The following is a 15,682-nucleotide window of genomic DNA, read 5'->3' as shown; positions in this document are numbered from 1 at the left end:
ATATTTAAAAATCTTTGTAACAAACAAATTTAAAGAAATTTAATCTCTCTGTCTAATAATCTAGATGGTCTATGTTGATAGAACGTATAAATGATGTCGACTGTACGAATCTCAAAGACAGTGTTCGGATTCATGTGTTTTCTTCCTACTCTTGATAAATGTAAACATATCTTATCAGCTTCTCATTTCTTATTTTTTAATAATGAACCGGCTGAGCTCAAGTATTATTAAGCAATTAATAATTTATGACTTTACTTTCATTTAAAATGTGAAATAAACAATATTGTTAATTTTATATCTGCTCTAACTAGACAGTATGTTTAATATGTATTTAAAAATGTGCATTTAACTAAAACATGAAACTATTGTGATTTAATGTAACGATTAATTAATTCAATGTAAATTTAAAAGTAAATAAAGAAAGTATAAATTATTCATAGTTTATTTATCTGGCAGTTACATAGTGTATGTTATTACCATAACCAACGTATTGTACCGCGGCTGGAATGGCTGAACAGAGAGTATTTAGTAAAAAACACGTGATAAAAAAATTACAAGGAAAATTAAGGATGAAACGAGTAAATAAACAAAAAAAACTATCGGAAGACTTCAAATTAGGGATTGGAGAAAATTGATAGTTCACCTGAGGTAATATTTTATTTTACCCATGGTTACAGCACCATCGAAGAAAATAAAAATCACTTCTCGTTTTTCTCACATTTATGCATGTATTAACATTGCAATCTTAATTTAGAGTAACGTAAAATATTTTAAATTACTGAAAAATTCATTTTTAATATAATAGTATTAATTATTAAATAAAAAGTATAAAGAAATTTTTTTGGATATATTAATATTGAATGAAATTGTATGAAATGAAAATATGTCAAAAATGTTTTATCAAAACCTTGGAATAATCCACAAAATTATTATCACAAAAGAAGATCTAATGTGTAATATTACGAACACTTTCAACAAGGAAACTGAAGTTACTGAAAACTCATATAATCACAGTTTCTGTTATGATTTATTTATACCGATAAAGGTAATTGACTGACGGAAGTTACTGAAAACTCGTTTATTCACGGTTTCTGTTATGATTTATTTATACCGACAAAGATAATTGACTATAATTAACTTACGCCAAAGTGCTTTTAGATACATAGGTCTGTAATGTTAGAGTTATGCTTCGTTATGTATACACATACGAGTATATAAAATATTTTGATGTGGAAAAATAACATATCGTAACGAATTATAAAGAAAAAAAGAAAATTAAATGACTATAAATTCTATTTAATAAATTATTCAAAAATTCTAGAAAAATCATTTTTTATGTTACTGATACAATTAAATTTTATTATGCACTTACAAAAACCTTTAAAAATAAATTATCATTAATAAGGAAATAATGCTATCATTTAAAACGTGGTGTACTAATGGGATTATCGGTTTGACATTTTTGTTCACCTTAAATCTACTTAAATTTTTATTCTTAAAATATTTTTCTTATCGAGGAACCTCGATGGAAAATATGGCTAGTATGACATATGACAGAGAGGCGGTGACGCTCTCTCTATAATCTTTAAAATAGGGGTTTTCAACATCTTCGGTACCTTAAAATTCATTTTATCAGATAAGTAATAATAATTTTGAATATATGTATTGTGTTTAAGAATCCTGAATAAAAATGTAATCGAATGCGCAAAACAGTTTTTCGATTAGCATTCTTCTTTTTTTACTGAAGCGCATCAAAGTCCCACTGTAAGTGCTCTAAAAATATTCAGACCGACATAAGTGAACCGACCGAGATCAGCGGATCCTGATCGGTCAGGAACGAGTCAAACAATTTTCATCAAATTTTAACATATCTAAATTTCAATTAAACTGATGTAGTAGTTTGGAGATTTTTGAGCCTCAAAATTTTATATATATTTGTAATATATATATAAAACACATCCCGTCAAGTATTTTTCATGATTTATTTAATATTTGTATTGAACACTGTTCACGCTTTTTGAAATCGTGAACAAAAAAATTACATGAAAAAATAATTTCATAATTTTTGTTTATAAAAATAAATATTTAGAAGCAAGTATGACTTTATGGTTCGCACTACTTTTTGGATTAAGCTTTCATTCGATAATTTTCCTGGTACATAAGGTTTCTTTGTTATTTCAATATAAGCCATTTTTATTAATTCTACATAAAACTCGACAGACAATTTCATTTTTAACTATATGCAAAAAATCATATGCAAAACATATCCGTCAAGTGTTTTTCATCTATAATCTTTAAAATAGAGAGATAAAAAGACATAAAGAGACTGAAGCACCTAAAAGTATAACTTTATCCAACAATGCTAAAAGTATTTTAACGAATTACTAAGCTTCACTTTTAGCTTTTTATTTGAATAGTTTGAATTTTTTTACGTAATCGGATTAGATGAGTTCTCCCACTAACACCGCTTCAATAGCTTTCTTAGCTTCAAGAAGATTGAGTTCTATATTAGAAATGCACTCACGGAAAAAATCCTTTTCACTCAGGTAATTTAGATTGCTCGGTGTCGTGTTTTTAAATGGAGCAGGAGCGATATGAAGTTAAAGAAATAATAATAGTTCAAGCGAGTATACATGAACTTTCATGCAATCAAAAGTAAACAGAGGTGACAAAATCGGTGTCAACATAGTATATGCCATATGTTAGAATGATTTGAATCTAATTTTTTCCTACATTTATAAGTTACATCCGCTAAATAAAAATATGAAATATACAAGAGTTCTAAAAACATATAATACAAAAAAATTTACATGTCCAAGCAGCCCAATCATTTTCAAATAAGAGTATAACTTACTTTAAAATCTCTTTCGGCGGATCGGTCAAGTATGGTCAAAGACCCGTCTGTTTTCGATTGAAAATAAATCGAGTAAAAATGTAGATTATTTGGTCGATTCCATTTTTTTTCTCTAGGGATCCAACTTTAATAGGAGACATATTGTTTTTATTCTACAACTAATTCTACAGGATGAATCCAGTAAGATACGTAACACTATTAAGAATACTATTTAGAAATAGTTGTGATACAATTTTTCCTCATCGCATCTCTTTCGTTGAGTCTAGTATATGAATGGTTTGAAAAAAACATTAGCTCAACATAAATATGTTTAGAGTAGAATAGTATGTAGAAAAAAATGTGAAATATAAAAGAGATTTCATGTAATGGGAAAATGATCGATCGAAGTTTAATCTTTACGGAATGTATTTTGATTTCATTTTTTGCATAAAGTTGAAGATGGAGTTGTGTACAGAGTTTCATGTAGTGTGGACCATTTGGTTATACTTGTTTCTTTTCTCAAATAAACTAATTGTATGGGAAAAAATTAATTTAATAAATGTTCATAGCCGAACAAAGGATGAGCTTAGGATGTTGAAGCCTTGAACTTATCCTTACGAGCCGCTACTTCACGTCGGATATCAGGAGATGCAATACAAGACAAATAATATACAGGTGCTTCAGAGGTGTAGAATGTAAACAGTCCTTGGTGATGCGGCATGGTTTTTTCAATGCCACGTCGACTTCCTTGGTTTAGCAGGATCTGTACCATGTTGTACAGGCATACTCTGTTGTCAAGTTGTGCAGCGTGAGGACTGAGGTTCTCATTGAATCTGGATTTGCTCTTCAGGTTGTTCCTGTCAGCTTCTGCACCATGTTGTTCTTTGCAGAGTTTTTTCTTGGTTTTTAAACAATGTTTCTTGTTTGTGAGGGCGCGGTTCAAGGTGACCTCGAGATATCTTGGAGTTCCCCAGGGCGTCAGTTGGGTTCCTTCCCACTTGATGTTCAGATTTCTGGCTGCATCTGTTCTTCAGATGTAAGACATATATCTGGGTTTTGGCAGGATTTAGCTTGAGCTAGTTATTCGTGGAATAGGTTGTAAGATTTTTCAGTCCATTGCTTAATATTACCTCTGCTTCCTCGAAACTGTCAGCTTGTACAGTGATTGCACAGTCGTAAGCGTAGATGAAACTCTGAGTACCCCAGGTAGTGGCTAATCATTGGTATAAAAGTTGAAAATAGCAAGTACACTACCTTGAGTACACCATTTTTCTGTGTCCCCATCTACTTCTTTTCTCTTGGAATTCCACGAAATTAAGTTAATTAACTTAATAAATAATTCACTTTTATCTGTTTTTCTTTAGGTTAGAATTATATCTGGGTATTTAATTTATTATCCTGTTTAAAAGTAGCTTCTTCTAAACAACACAAATATGTTGGAATTATTTTCAAACATTCTTTAGAAAAGACAAAATTTTTCTTTCAATGCCCAAGAATAATTTTATTAGGAAAATAAATCTGCTAAGATATAAAGTTAACACTTTATATTTTAATTCATTCATGGAATTCATTTTTTTTTAAATGTAAAAAAATTGAATTTTTTCTTGATTGTTTTAAATATATTTATTTAGAGTCGCATGAACAATTAAAATCATATATCAAATCGTTGTCTTGAACAGACTCAGGCCGACTATTCCTGAGACGTGTGGTTAATTGAAATTCAACAACCAAAGAACACCGATATTCACGATCCAGTATTCAAATTCGAATAAAAGCGCCTACCTTTATCAGGATTTAAAGCTTAGAACTCTCGAATTCAAAATCAGCTGATTTACGACAAGTTTTACCACTAAACTAACCCTGTAGTGGGTTGTATGATGTTTTATTAACAAAAAATTAAGAAAATTTTAAACAAAAAGATATAATATTTTTGGTAAATATTCTTCTTTTTATTATTATTATTATTCAATTATGAGATCATTTATGTAAGTTACAAAGATATTTTTAAAATGTATCATAGTAGATTACTATTAAATGGATTAATAAACACGATAAATGAAAAAAGTTTGGTTAGTTAAACATCTGTAAAATATCTACAAAATGAGTTATGTTAAAAACATGATGAATTACGAAAATTACGATGATTTTACGATGAATTTGAAAATTTAAAAAACGTTTATTGAAATAAGACAAAGAAAGAAATTTTAATGATATTTTGGAAAAAACTATGATGTTTGATTATTATTACTGTACAAAATAAAAGCATATACTATTAAGGACAGTAGTAAACAAAGTTTTTATCACGTAACTTAGAATTCGTCATATCTTTTAACACTAGAAATATTATTCAGACTCGAAAATGTTAATAATGCACAGAGGGTGTGTATAAGATAAATTCCCTCGTTTTACTTTCTTGTAAAAAGTAAACTAAGTTTTATGATCGCAAAAAAGTTTGGTTTTCAGATTTCAACGGAAATATCGATTTTGACCATCCCTGAATCCATTTTGACTAGTTTCGGCGTGAGATCTGTACGTAAGTATGTATCTCGTATAACTCAAAAAAACGATTAGCGGTAGAATGTTGAAATTTTGGACTGTTGTAATATCTAGTTGTTCACCTCCCCTTTTGATTCGACTGAACCAAAAGTGTCCAAAAAAGCTCAAAAATCCAAAAAGATTTGGATTTCGGACTTTTTCTTAACTGCAATAATAAGCCCTCATTGAGAGATTTTTAATGATACATGATAAGGGGTACTTATTTTCATTGGTACCAGAGTTATAGCCAAATAAAGGTTTATTAATTAATGAAATAGTTAGATCTTACAAGGGGAAGGCACGGTTCGAACTGACTCAATCTCCTCTTTTTAACTTCTTTTTTTTTAATTTAAATATATTAATTTATTAACGTCTAATTTAAAAAAAAAAAACTTTTACGATAAATAATAATAAAAAAGAAAGAATATAAAAAATGTCAGAAGTTATTAATGAAGTAAAATTTTATGTTCTTTTCATTTAAAAAAAAATGCGTACATGTAATTTAATAGGCGTACAAGGAAGTCATGTAGTGTCCACAACAGATTTTTTCAATAATTGTTAATTTAGAGAATTTGACCGATGTCAAATCTTTTGGGAAATAAATACTTTTTTAACCTATTCTAAAATGTATGTCTGCTTCTTGTTTCTACCATACTGAATTCAACGTAATTTTTTAAATGGAACTGTGGTTGGTCATATGATATAGCATTCCGGTGTAAAATTTAACAAAAAAAGTTACACACTGATAATCTACTTTTTTTTAATATATTGGCTATTAATAGGAGTTTACTGACTGAAGGTTTTTCTTTGGATAACTTTCTGATCTAATAAAACAATACATAAAAAAAATTAGAAACATGAAATAATTGAAAATTGGTTGGCTCATTTTCATTCATTGATTTTCTATTAAAATAATTTTAACCGTTTGAACTTAATAGTCAGGATTCCTATAATACCTGAAATTTAAAATATTATGGTGGATAAACTTGAATAATATGCTTATAATAAAAGTTATAATTTGAATAAACAATTTCTTCTTTTTTTTTAATTAGAAAGGTACAATTACTGTTAAATGTGTAATAAATGTAATAAACTGTAATCTAAAAGTAAGTTTTTTCTTTAGCATAGCTTTTTATTTTTGCCTGAGAGTATTTAATTTGTTCAACAGCATTTGTTGACTCACTAATGCATCTGCAGTACAATGACACGTACACCTGAAAAAAAATTACATTGCTTTTTCGAGCAAGTAATAGAAATTATCCCAAAACAAAAGGACGTTTTAACGATCTTCTTTCCTGATCGTCCTGTTTGTGAAACTACTTTAAAAAGTTAGTAGTGACATTCTAGGTAATCATACAGGTAATCAGAACTTTATTCATCGATGGCAATTTTACAGGAGTTGTGTATTTGAGACATTAAGGGAGAAAATTGTCATCGATTAGAAACATTACGGTTAAGAAATGGGAAGAATATTTGCAAGATGAAATCGTTTTTCAACAACTTGGTTCATTACATTACTTCAATACAGAAATAAATGCAGAATTTTCATATAAAATGATGTCAGACAGGATCAATGGAGTGGAATGCTTTCCAGTGGTTATGCCAGTGGGATTTTTTTGTTAGGCTAACACTACGGTTTTAAAAACCTCCGTAACACGAGTTGAAGATCTTAAGAACAGAATAACTGATGCGTGTCAATTCCTTACCCATGGTAAGCTTTCTAATATAAGCATTTTATACTACTGCCTAGAAGGTAGAGGATTCCATTTTTGGCCATCCGCGTTCCTAAAAATATTGTCAGTAACTAACAATAATTTTGGAATTTTTTGTTAACATTAGCTTTAAAAATTAATAAAGATGATTTCATTTAAAAAAAGTGAATTTACTTTGTTTTTATTTTACTGATTTTATTTTATTTTTACCGTTTTATTATTAGTAAAAATATAAGTATCAAAAATAATTAATAAGAACACCCTCACTTAGTAGCTGTTTAATATCTTTAAATCTGATAAATATATCAATGCACGGTTTTCGCCGTCAGTATTTTCGATTATACATCGAAATGATATGTCATGAATGTAAAATTTTAAAAGGCTCTAAGATGCCATTTAAAAAAATAAAGTTGAATCTAATATGGCACAAACAAGATAGGGTCAACATTTTAGACTAATTTAATAGTAGTAATAGTATTTATAACTAAAATAGATATAATATTAGTCAAAACTCTTGAAATTAATTATAAAAAAAAAATTGGAGGAGAACTTACTTTATTTAAGTGCACGAGAAATTGAAGTGTCAGCACAGATGAAGAGGCATCAGTAGAAAAACAGATATTATGTTTTATAAGAATATTACAAATTTATTTTTAAGTTATTACATAATTAAATTAATGACCTGCTTCGCAGAAATGCATAAAATATTAAATACACATATTTAAAACAATTATTTACAAAACGAAAACCATTTTTCTCCGTTCAATGGAAGCATTTTGTTTTACTAATAAAGTAATTATATTTCAAACTTTATATTAAGTCGGAAAGAAATCATTGTCTTTAATTAATTAATTTGGAAATAACCTTTGTCATATCTTTATTGGCTCATGTACAATGCGTTTGGAAAGTCGCTGTGCAGTACACTTTAGAATTTTGTAGTACATTTTGTTCTTTCGGCATTAGGCTGGTTGCCCTGCGGGTTCATTTGACGTTACTTTTTAATAAACTAAGAAGTTGAATTGTGAGTGCAATTTTTTTTTAATTTTTTGAGTGCAATAGGTGGGACACACTTAGACATAGTAAGGCACTCACAGGTATAACTCCAGAGACAACAATAGACTGCATGTTAAGAAGCGAGTCAAACTGGAATAATTTTGCTAGTTTTGTTAGACAAGTTGTTGTACAGAAATACTCCGATGAGAGAAGACAAGGTGTTGGCTAGATTAGGATTGGGTGGACAGCCTTGCAGGTGAGGACCAGCATGCTCCAGTGTGTTAGCACTGATGAGCCACCAAGGACTCCACGGGTAACAGTCAGGTAACAGCACACTGAATACTGAAGGGACCCGGCGCCGCGTCGCGGCGAACTGGGTCTAGCGTGGTGTCCAATCGGGCAATATTAATAAAGAACTCTCAAAAAGAGCTAACCGGTAGGCCGACCTGCCATGCCGGTATATAGATGGTAGGTAGGCCTATTTGAGTTTAAAGACACTCCCCTGGGCGGCGTAATACCAACAAGTCGGTCCGGCCCAGGGGAGCTGAGAGAAAAAAAAAAGAGAGAAGTTGAATTGTGATTGAACGTTCTTCGTTTCGTATTATTTCGTTTATCGGAATCAACATTTGAGAGAGACGTAATGGTTCTTTCGTAGAGCATTTTTCTCGTTGAATACATCTTTCGGGATGGTGAAAAGTATACCGATTTAGTGAAGGACAAGTTTTATGAAAAGTTTCATAAAACACACACATTTATGTGTGTGCGCTTGTGCTTAAGCTTCCCTTTCTGTGTGCATTAAAAGAGATGCCCATTGTAAGGATAGCTTAAACCAAATCATAACCGTACCTAGACTTCTAGCCGTCTTTACCTCGTCATCTTTTTTTTGGAATAGCTTTTTCCTTGCCGTATTAAGTCACGTAAGCGGGTTTCCGATTGACCACTCGGCTTGTAATCTTTTACAACTAAATATCATCATCATCATCATAAGGCGGGTGAAGAGAAGGGAAGTCAACATGGGTTTTCAAGCGTGCCTGTAATAATGTAATAAAATCAACAATTTAATACTTCTTCGTCATTATTGGTATGCCCAACACTTCTTTATGATTAAATATTCTATTGTACAAAAAACTTGAAGAATTTTGTAAAAATCATTATTTTTCCGTAGATGAAGATATTTTTAGTAATTTATTTGTGAAATCGTATAACAGTAATTTATTAATTAAATAACAGGGAAAATTATTAATAGTTTCCTGTTATTATAGATTGTCTTCAGTCGTTATATATTGTGAGCATAATTAAATATAATCTTTTTTCTCATCTTCTACCTTGGGAAAAAACCAGAACGGTATGGTAAATGCAATTATCACGATCTCTGTATAACCCACATCAACAATAATACCATTTTCAAACAAATAAATAAAATATCCATGACAATATTTGATTGTTTTTTTTTTATTATCTCTGAGAGATATATGGACTGAGAAGATGTTTGAACTTTCCAACATAAGTAATACCTAGATGCTATTCTTCCATTAATTCCATTATTAATACTTTGCGTATAGTTATAAAACCAGTATATGCTATAAACTATAAACACTACCATTTATGTTTTATTTGTAAATAAGCTTACGTGAAGATCAGTAATGACCTATTCTGAATTCGCAATTTCTAGCGAATCGCTAGTACTGTATTTGAGGCATATGGACTGTAATTATTATAATTATTGCAATTATTACTGTAATAAAAATAAATAAATTGTTTATATACATTTCAGTGCTATTTGGTTTTACTTTCCGAAAATTTTCAGAAATTGTTTTCTCACAATTGCTTTAAAGATAGAAAACAAAGATAAATTGGTAACAGTAAAACATTTTGAAAAATTACATTGATTTTGATGTCCGTTGAACATATAAAGGATAATTATAAAGGAAATTATTTAGAATCATGCATACTTCTTTCCGTACTTATAAAAGAATTATTAAGTGTACACGAGGTAAAAGATTTATTAAAATATCTGGGTACAAAAATTAAGTAAAATGTTGTAAATTGAGATAAATCGAGTCAAAAAGGTGTAATGGTTTGAATAAAAATTTTATATAATTTATTTTTTCATAGGAACGAATTTCATCAATATAAAATTAAAAGCATTTAGCTGCAAATGAACTAAGAAGAATGAAAAAAAAAAAACAAAATAAAAGAATAAAAAGGAATAAGCATTACTAAATTATAAGAAAAAACGTAAAAAAAAGGTAGACTAACCTAAGTCAATCATAACTGTCGGCTTACCTCTTGTAAAAAAAACAACTTGCCGTTTTTCATTATCTCGTTAGAAAAAACTGAAATATTCTACAATTAATTAATCAGAGAAGACTTTAGATGTACATCAGTTATTTATTCAGCTTAATTTATACTAAGAAAAGAAGTTATTAATTAAATTGGGTGTTCAGGACGGGGGTGATGATTCCATCTTAACAACTGTCATTAATTAATTTTATCAAGATAGAAACGGTAAGTGATAACAAAAAAGAGAATCGACTAATTTTTGTTAATGTTCAAGTCAATTTAATATTAAGAAAAAATAATTAATTAATTATTTACTTTTTTATTTTTTTGGTTGATTATTCTGAATTAATTTTCGAATTAATTTCAATATTATCTGAATTACATTATAATTTCGGTATTACAAACAAATATGTTATTAAACCTACAGACCTAAATGACGCAGATTAATTGATATGGTCTACGACTGTCGGACATAGTTGATTTGAATTTAACAATACGTCACTCAGTAGTAATAATTCACTAAAATAGGGATGAAAAAAGCTTAAACAATTGCTATGAAATTAGAATTTCTTTTAAAATTAATTTTTTTCATAATTTTTAAAAATTAAATGAAAACATTTTTTTGTTACGATTTTTATAACCAATTATTATAATATCCACTGAGAGACTTTTTTAATAACATTAAGAGCTTGAGTAATAATATATTATTATAGCAGGTTTTAATAATAAAAGATATTTCAGAGAAAAAAATTCTTAACTAAAATTTTTTTCATACAAAAAAAAAAGAAGAAAATTACATTTAAATTCAAATGGGAATATCTGTGCAAAAATATGTAAATATTTTCTATACCGGAGTAGTATTTCTGGAAATAAATAGAAAAAAATATTTTTATAAAGCTTTAAAATTATTTTTATAAATCTTTCAGCTTATTTTATTAGCTAGTTCTGAAATTAGCTAAAAGTTAGTATGACACGTTAACTAATTTCTGTATTACACGTTTTCTCATGTCGCTGAAGGTACTGTATTTTCATGTTTTATTTTCTCGATACATTCTGTACCTTGTGTATTTTCCTGTTACTGTTATTATTTTTTGTTTCTATTGCTGTTATCTTTTTAATGTTGTTTTAATAATATTACCGTTTGCCGTATTCTTGCTTTGAATTTATTTATATTTCCTTATTTTGGTCAGCCTTTTATTTGTGTTGTATTTAATTTTTCATTCCTTCGTTTGTCTACTTATGTTTATATGTGCAGGAGGATCTTCTATTCGATAAAAAACATCAAATGCGAACTGAATGCGTTGGACACATATGATTTTCATAAATTTGACATGTTCTAGAAAGCAGTGATGATATCTCTTATGACGTAATGAATGTTTACTGGATCTTACTTATTATTACAAGTATGTTTATTAACATGAAGGTTTACAGTTATTGTAATCATTTACTGTTTGTTTTCGTGGGGAATTATCAGTGGATGACCCTCTCTCATGTTACATTTTAATTTATTATTTACTTATAATTTCGTCAGGAGAAACCGATTGTAAATTTTTGTTCTATATCCAAAAAGAATAAACGTATACTCTTCGTCATATTCCTGCAGGTGATTATGATAAATTATAATCGTAATAAAAAATAACTCTTCCTAATAAAATACTAGTGTTCATCATTCTTTTTAACAGTATTGAAATAGCTACGTATAAATTGAAAAAAAAAAAAATTACGTGAAATATAGGTACTTGTACGTATATAAAATATTATTAAAGGCTTTTTATCCGTTTCCGGTTTAGAGAATCCTATTCTATTTTTCTTATTTTTTTTTTTTTTATGAATATTTTATTTATTCTTTCTAAAGATGTTTTATTATAATTTTAATGCAAATTTATTGTAATCAATTAATATAAGGCTTATTTAGAGTTTATATATATCATAATAAGTCTTTTGTTACTTAACACTTTAATTTTTTTTGTTAGGCTAATTATGGGAGTGTGATAGGTTTGTTTTGTCATATATGAGGGCAGGCAGTGGCTTCCTTAGCACTACCAATAATTGAACTCGATTAAAAAAATTTTTTAACATGGGTTTAAACTGTGATAAATGATTTTTTAAAAATCGAACGATACATCGGTGGCATCCAAAAATAGCTATCAATTATGTGAAAAATATTTACGAATAACCATTAAGTTTTGGCCCAACATAATCATTGTAGTTGATTCCTAGATTTCATTTCAAATTAGCTAATGACAAAAAAATAATTCATGCATTATGAGATTCGAACACAGGACTAGATAAAATAAAAAAAATTAAGGAATTTTTGCATTTGGGTCTGGTTTTTATTTAGACGCACTGTGTGAAAAAGAAGTAAATGGATTTTGTTTTTTTATACCTACTGCATTATACTTGCTCTTAGGTACTATTGTTAGCTCGCAGCGCATTAGCTCGTAATTAATTTAATTACTTCTGAGCTTGTTAAAGCAGTACGTTGCAGGCTATCCTCACTCAGCTTGCCCCTGAGCAGGAGATTAAATATATTATACTAAGATAACAGGCTTTAATCCTATAATATCCGGATATTATGGTGTAGCATAATTTCCTTTTGCTTTTCTTCTCAAAGTAAATTTACGAGCAAAAATTCATCCAAAATCTGAATGAAAGATTGGCAAGAATTAGCTGCTCATATAAAATCAGGATGGATGTAAAATGCTTCGGATGACATCTTTTCACATCTTTGTGTTTCCTCCTAAAGCAAACTGATTGCCATTTAAAAACCGTGCAAAAACTGTTGAATAGATTTCAACGAAGGTAGCAGAATTTATTTATTTTAATATTGATTGAATTTTAGGCTGCGTCTGTAAATATTAACCAGAATAAAAAATTCCTGCGCTCCTCTTGATGAAAATACTTTTCGTTTACTCATTTACAGTTTAATTTTAAATAAAAAGGCTGTGAAATTTTAAATAATAGAAGTAACTTTTCAAAATTTTGAATAAAATTCCTTTAACTTCTCTAACAAAAGAAGCATCTTGTTTTATTTAAATTCCTCTTTAACTTTAGATAAACAATTAAAGTAACACATATTAAAAAATATAAAATTTAATACATATATTGAAGAATGGATTGTAGTCCAAAAAAAATTAAATTACGGGTGGGTTGGGCTCAAAATTATTTACATTTGATAAAAACATTTAAAAATTACTGATTTTTATTACACTGAATCTACTTTATCAATCAATGCATATTATTACTTATTTTTAAAGAAAAATTATCTAAAACAAAAAAAAAATTAGATTTATAAAAAAATTTTAATAAAAAATAATGTTATGATGATTATATTTAAATTTAATTTTAAGTGGATTAATGAATAATTTTGTTTCAATAATTGTGCAAGGTATTTAAAATTTCGAATTAACATTTTTTTTGAGATGATGAGTCTCATCTAAAAACAGTTCAAACATCAAGACCAAAGCAGTATCGTCTGCTTTGGTCTTTTTGCCCTATCAGGCTATGCCTGACCGGGATTCAAACCCAGGAGGACCTCCGGATGAAAGGCTGAGATGCTACTACTCCACCACGGAGATCTAATTAATATTACATTTATTAATTGTATGTTTTTTAATCGTGATTAGAAATAGCATGCTCTTCTCTTCACTATGATTGGCTAAGATTTTGACTTATCTATTAAAAAATAATAATAGTATTAAAACAATAATGTTTAACAGATTCAATTTCAAAAATTCAAAAGGAAACTGATTAGTTAAAATGGATATAATATTCAGTGGAAATTTTTGAAATTATCTTTGTAAGTTGGCCGTTTACCGTTGTAAGTTTTGTATTACAATATTCTGTGGGCCAATTCAAATTACGTAATTGTTTGATTTCAGGGGGATTTAAGAATTAAATAATTTAAAATAATAAGATAATTTAAGAATTTTTAAATCGTAATGTGCATAGTGTTTATGAAAATAATATAAAAATCCTCTTACTTTAAAAATTTACACGCGTTGTTTAAAATGGTTACTTATTTGAAAACAATTATATATTAATTAATATAAACAAAATTTTTCTGAAAAATAAATCGTGGGTAGAAATATCCACGAGAGTGGCCTTTTAATTCTTTATCTTTAACTGAGAAACTGCTGAACAGGTCAACGTAAGAAAAGTAATGTTAAAGAAATAAATAAAAAAACTCTTAGAGAGTTATGAAATGATGAAATTTATTTAAAAAAAAAAGTCATTAACTGTTTTGGAAAGCAAGAAATTAATTTTATATTTTATGTGTAATTTTTTTTTTAAATTTTAATGTTATATTTTTTCTTTTTCTTTCACCTTCTACCCCAGGATAGATCCACGTGAAGCAAGCACGGCCTGGGGGAGTGTCCTTTACTCTAAGGAGTCTGTCCGTCTACCGTCTGTAAGTCCGGCACGACAGGTAGGCCTGCCGGTAGGATCTTGATTTCTTTGCCTGCCAACTCCCAGTGTGAAATCACCAGGTCCTACAATGTCATGCCCAGCAAGCCACCCCGGGAGCCGGGTCTCGGTTTTGCATTGCCTGCCTCAAACGAAAGCAACCCAAGGTCACCTACGCCGGGACTCGGTCCTTCAAGTGCCTGCCTCTAACAAGCACGACCCACAAGCCGGTACTGAAATAAACCAGAACGCCCCCATACAGGAGAAGCCAGAAAGCCAAACGTTGAACAGCAACCACCCTCAACAAAGCCTGCAGACACCAGGACAGCAACTCACCCGCGAACAGCACACTCATCTGTCCGATGAGTGTGCTGTTTCCCCAAATAACTTTCCCACAAATAACGCTCACCCGCGGGTTCCCGCAATTGGCTCGCTGATGACCAGGCTGTCCGCAATTGGAACACAACGCCGAGCGATCAGTCCCGCGACAAGTCGAGGACATGTGGCCCCGGTCCCGTCAGCGATAACACTTATCATCAGGATCCCTCACGGAAGCCCGACAATTTACCCAGTCGATCCTAACCCGGTGTTCAATCACCTTCCTAGCAACGCCGTACGTAGTCACAATAGATGCGTTCTATGTCGCCCTATAAGCCGGAAGAACTGAAGCCTCCCTACTGCCCCATTCATTCGCCATAAGCGAATGAAAGCTGGCATTCACCAGCTTTCATTCAGCTTTTCATCCGCCACCAACTCGGACAGATATCCCCTCCACAGCAGCCATAGCAAGCGATTCAGAATCCTCGGACCCAGCCCGCAACTTCTTCGAGTCTTCCCCCTCAGTGGGAGAGACACTCAACTGCCTCTTCGCAGAAGACGCCTCCGTGCTAACACTCATCTCAGAATCCAATGGAGGAGA

Source organism: Lycorma delicatula, chromosome 3, assembly GCF_047948215.1.
Source record: "Lycorma delicatula isolate Av1 chromosome 3, ASM4794821v1, whole genome shotgun sequence".
Lineage (NCBI taxonomy): Eukaryota > Metazoa > Arthropoda > Insecta > Hemiptera > Fulgoridae > Lycorma > Lycorma delicatula.
The sequence above is the reverse complement of the archived record's forward strand: the minus strand, read 5'-3'. Positions refer to the sequence as shown.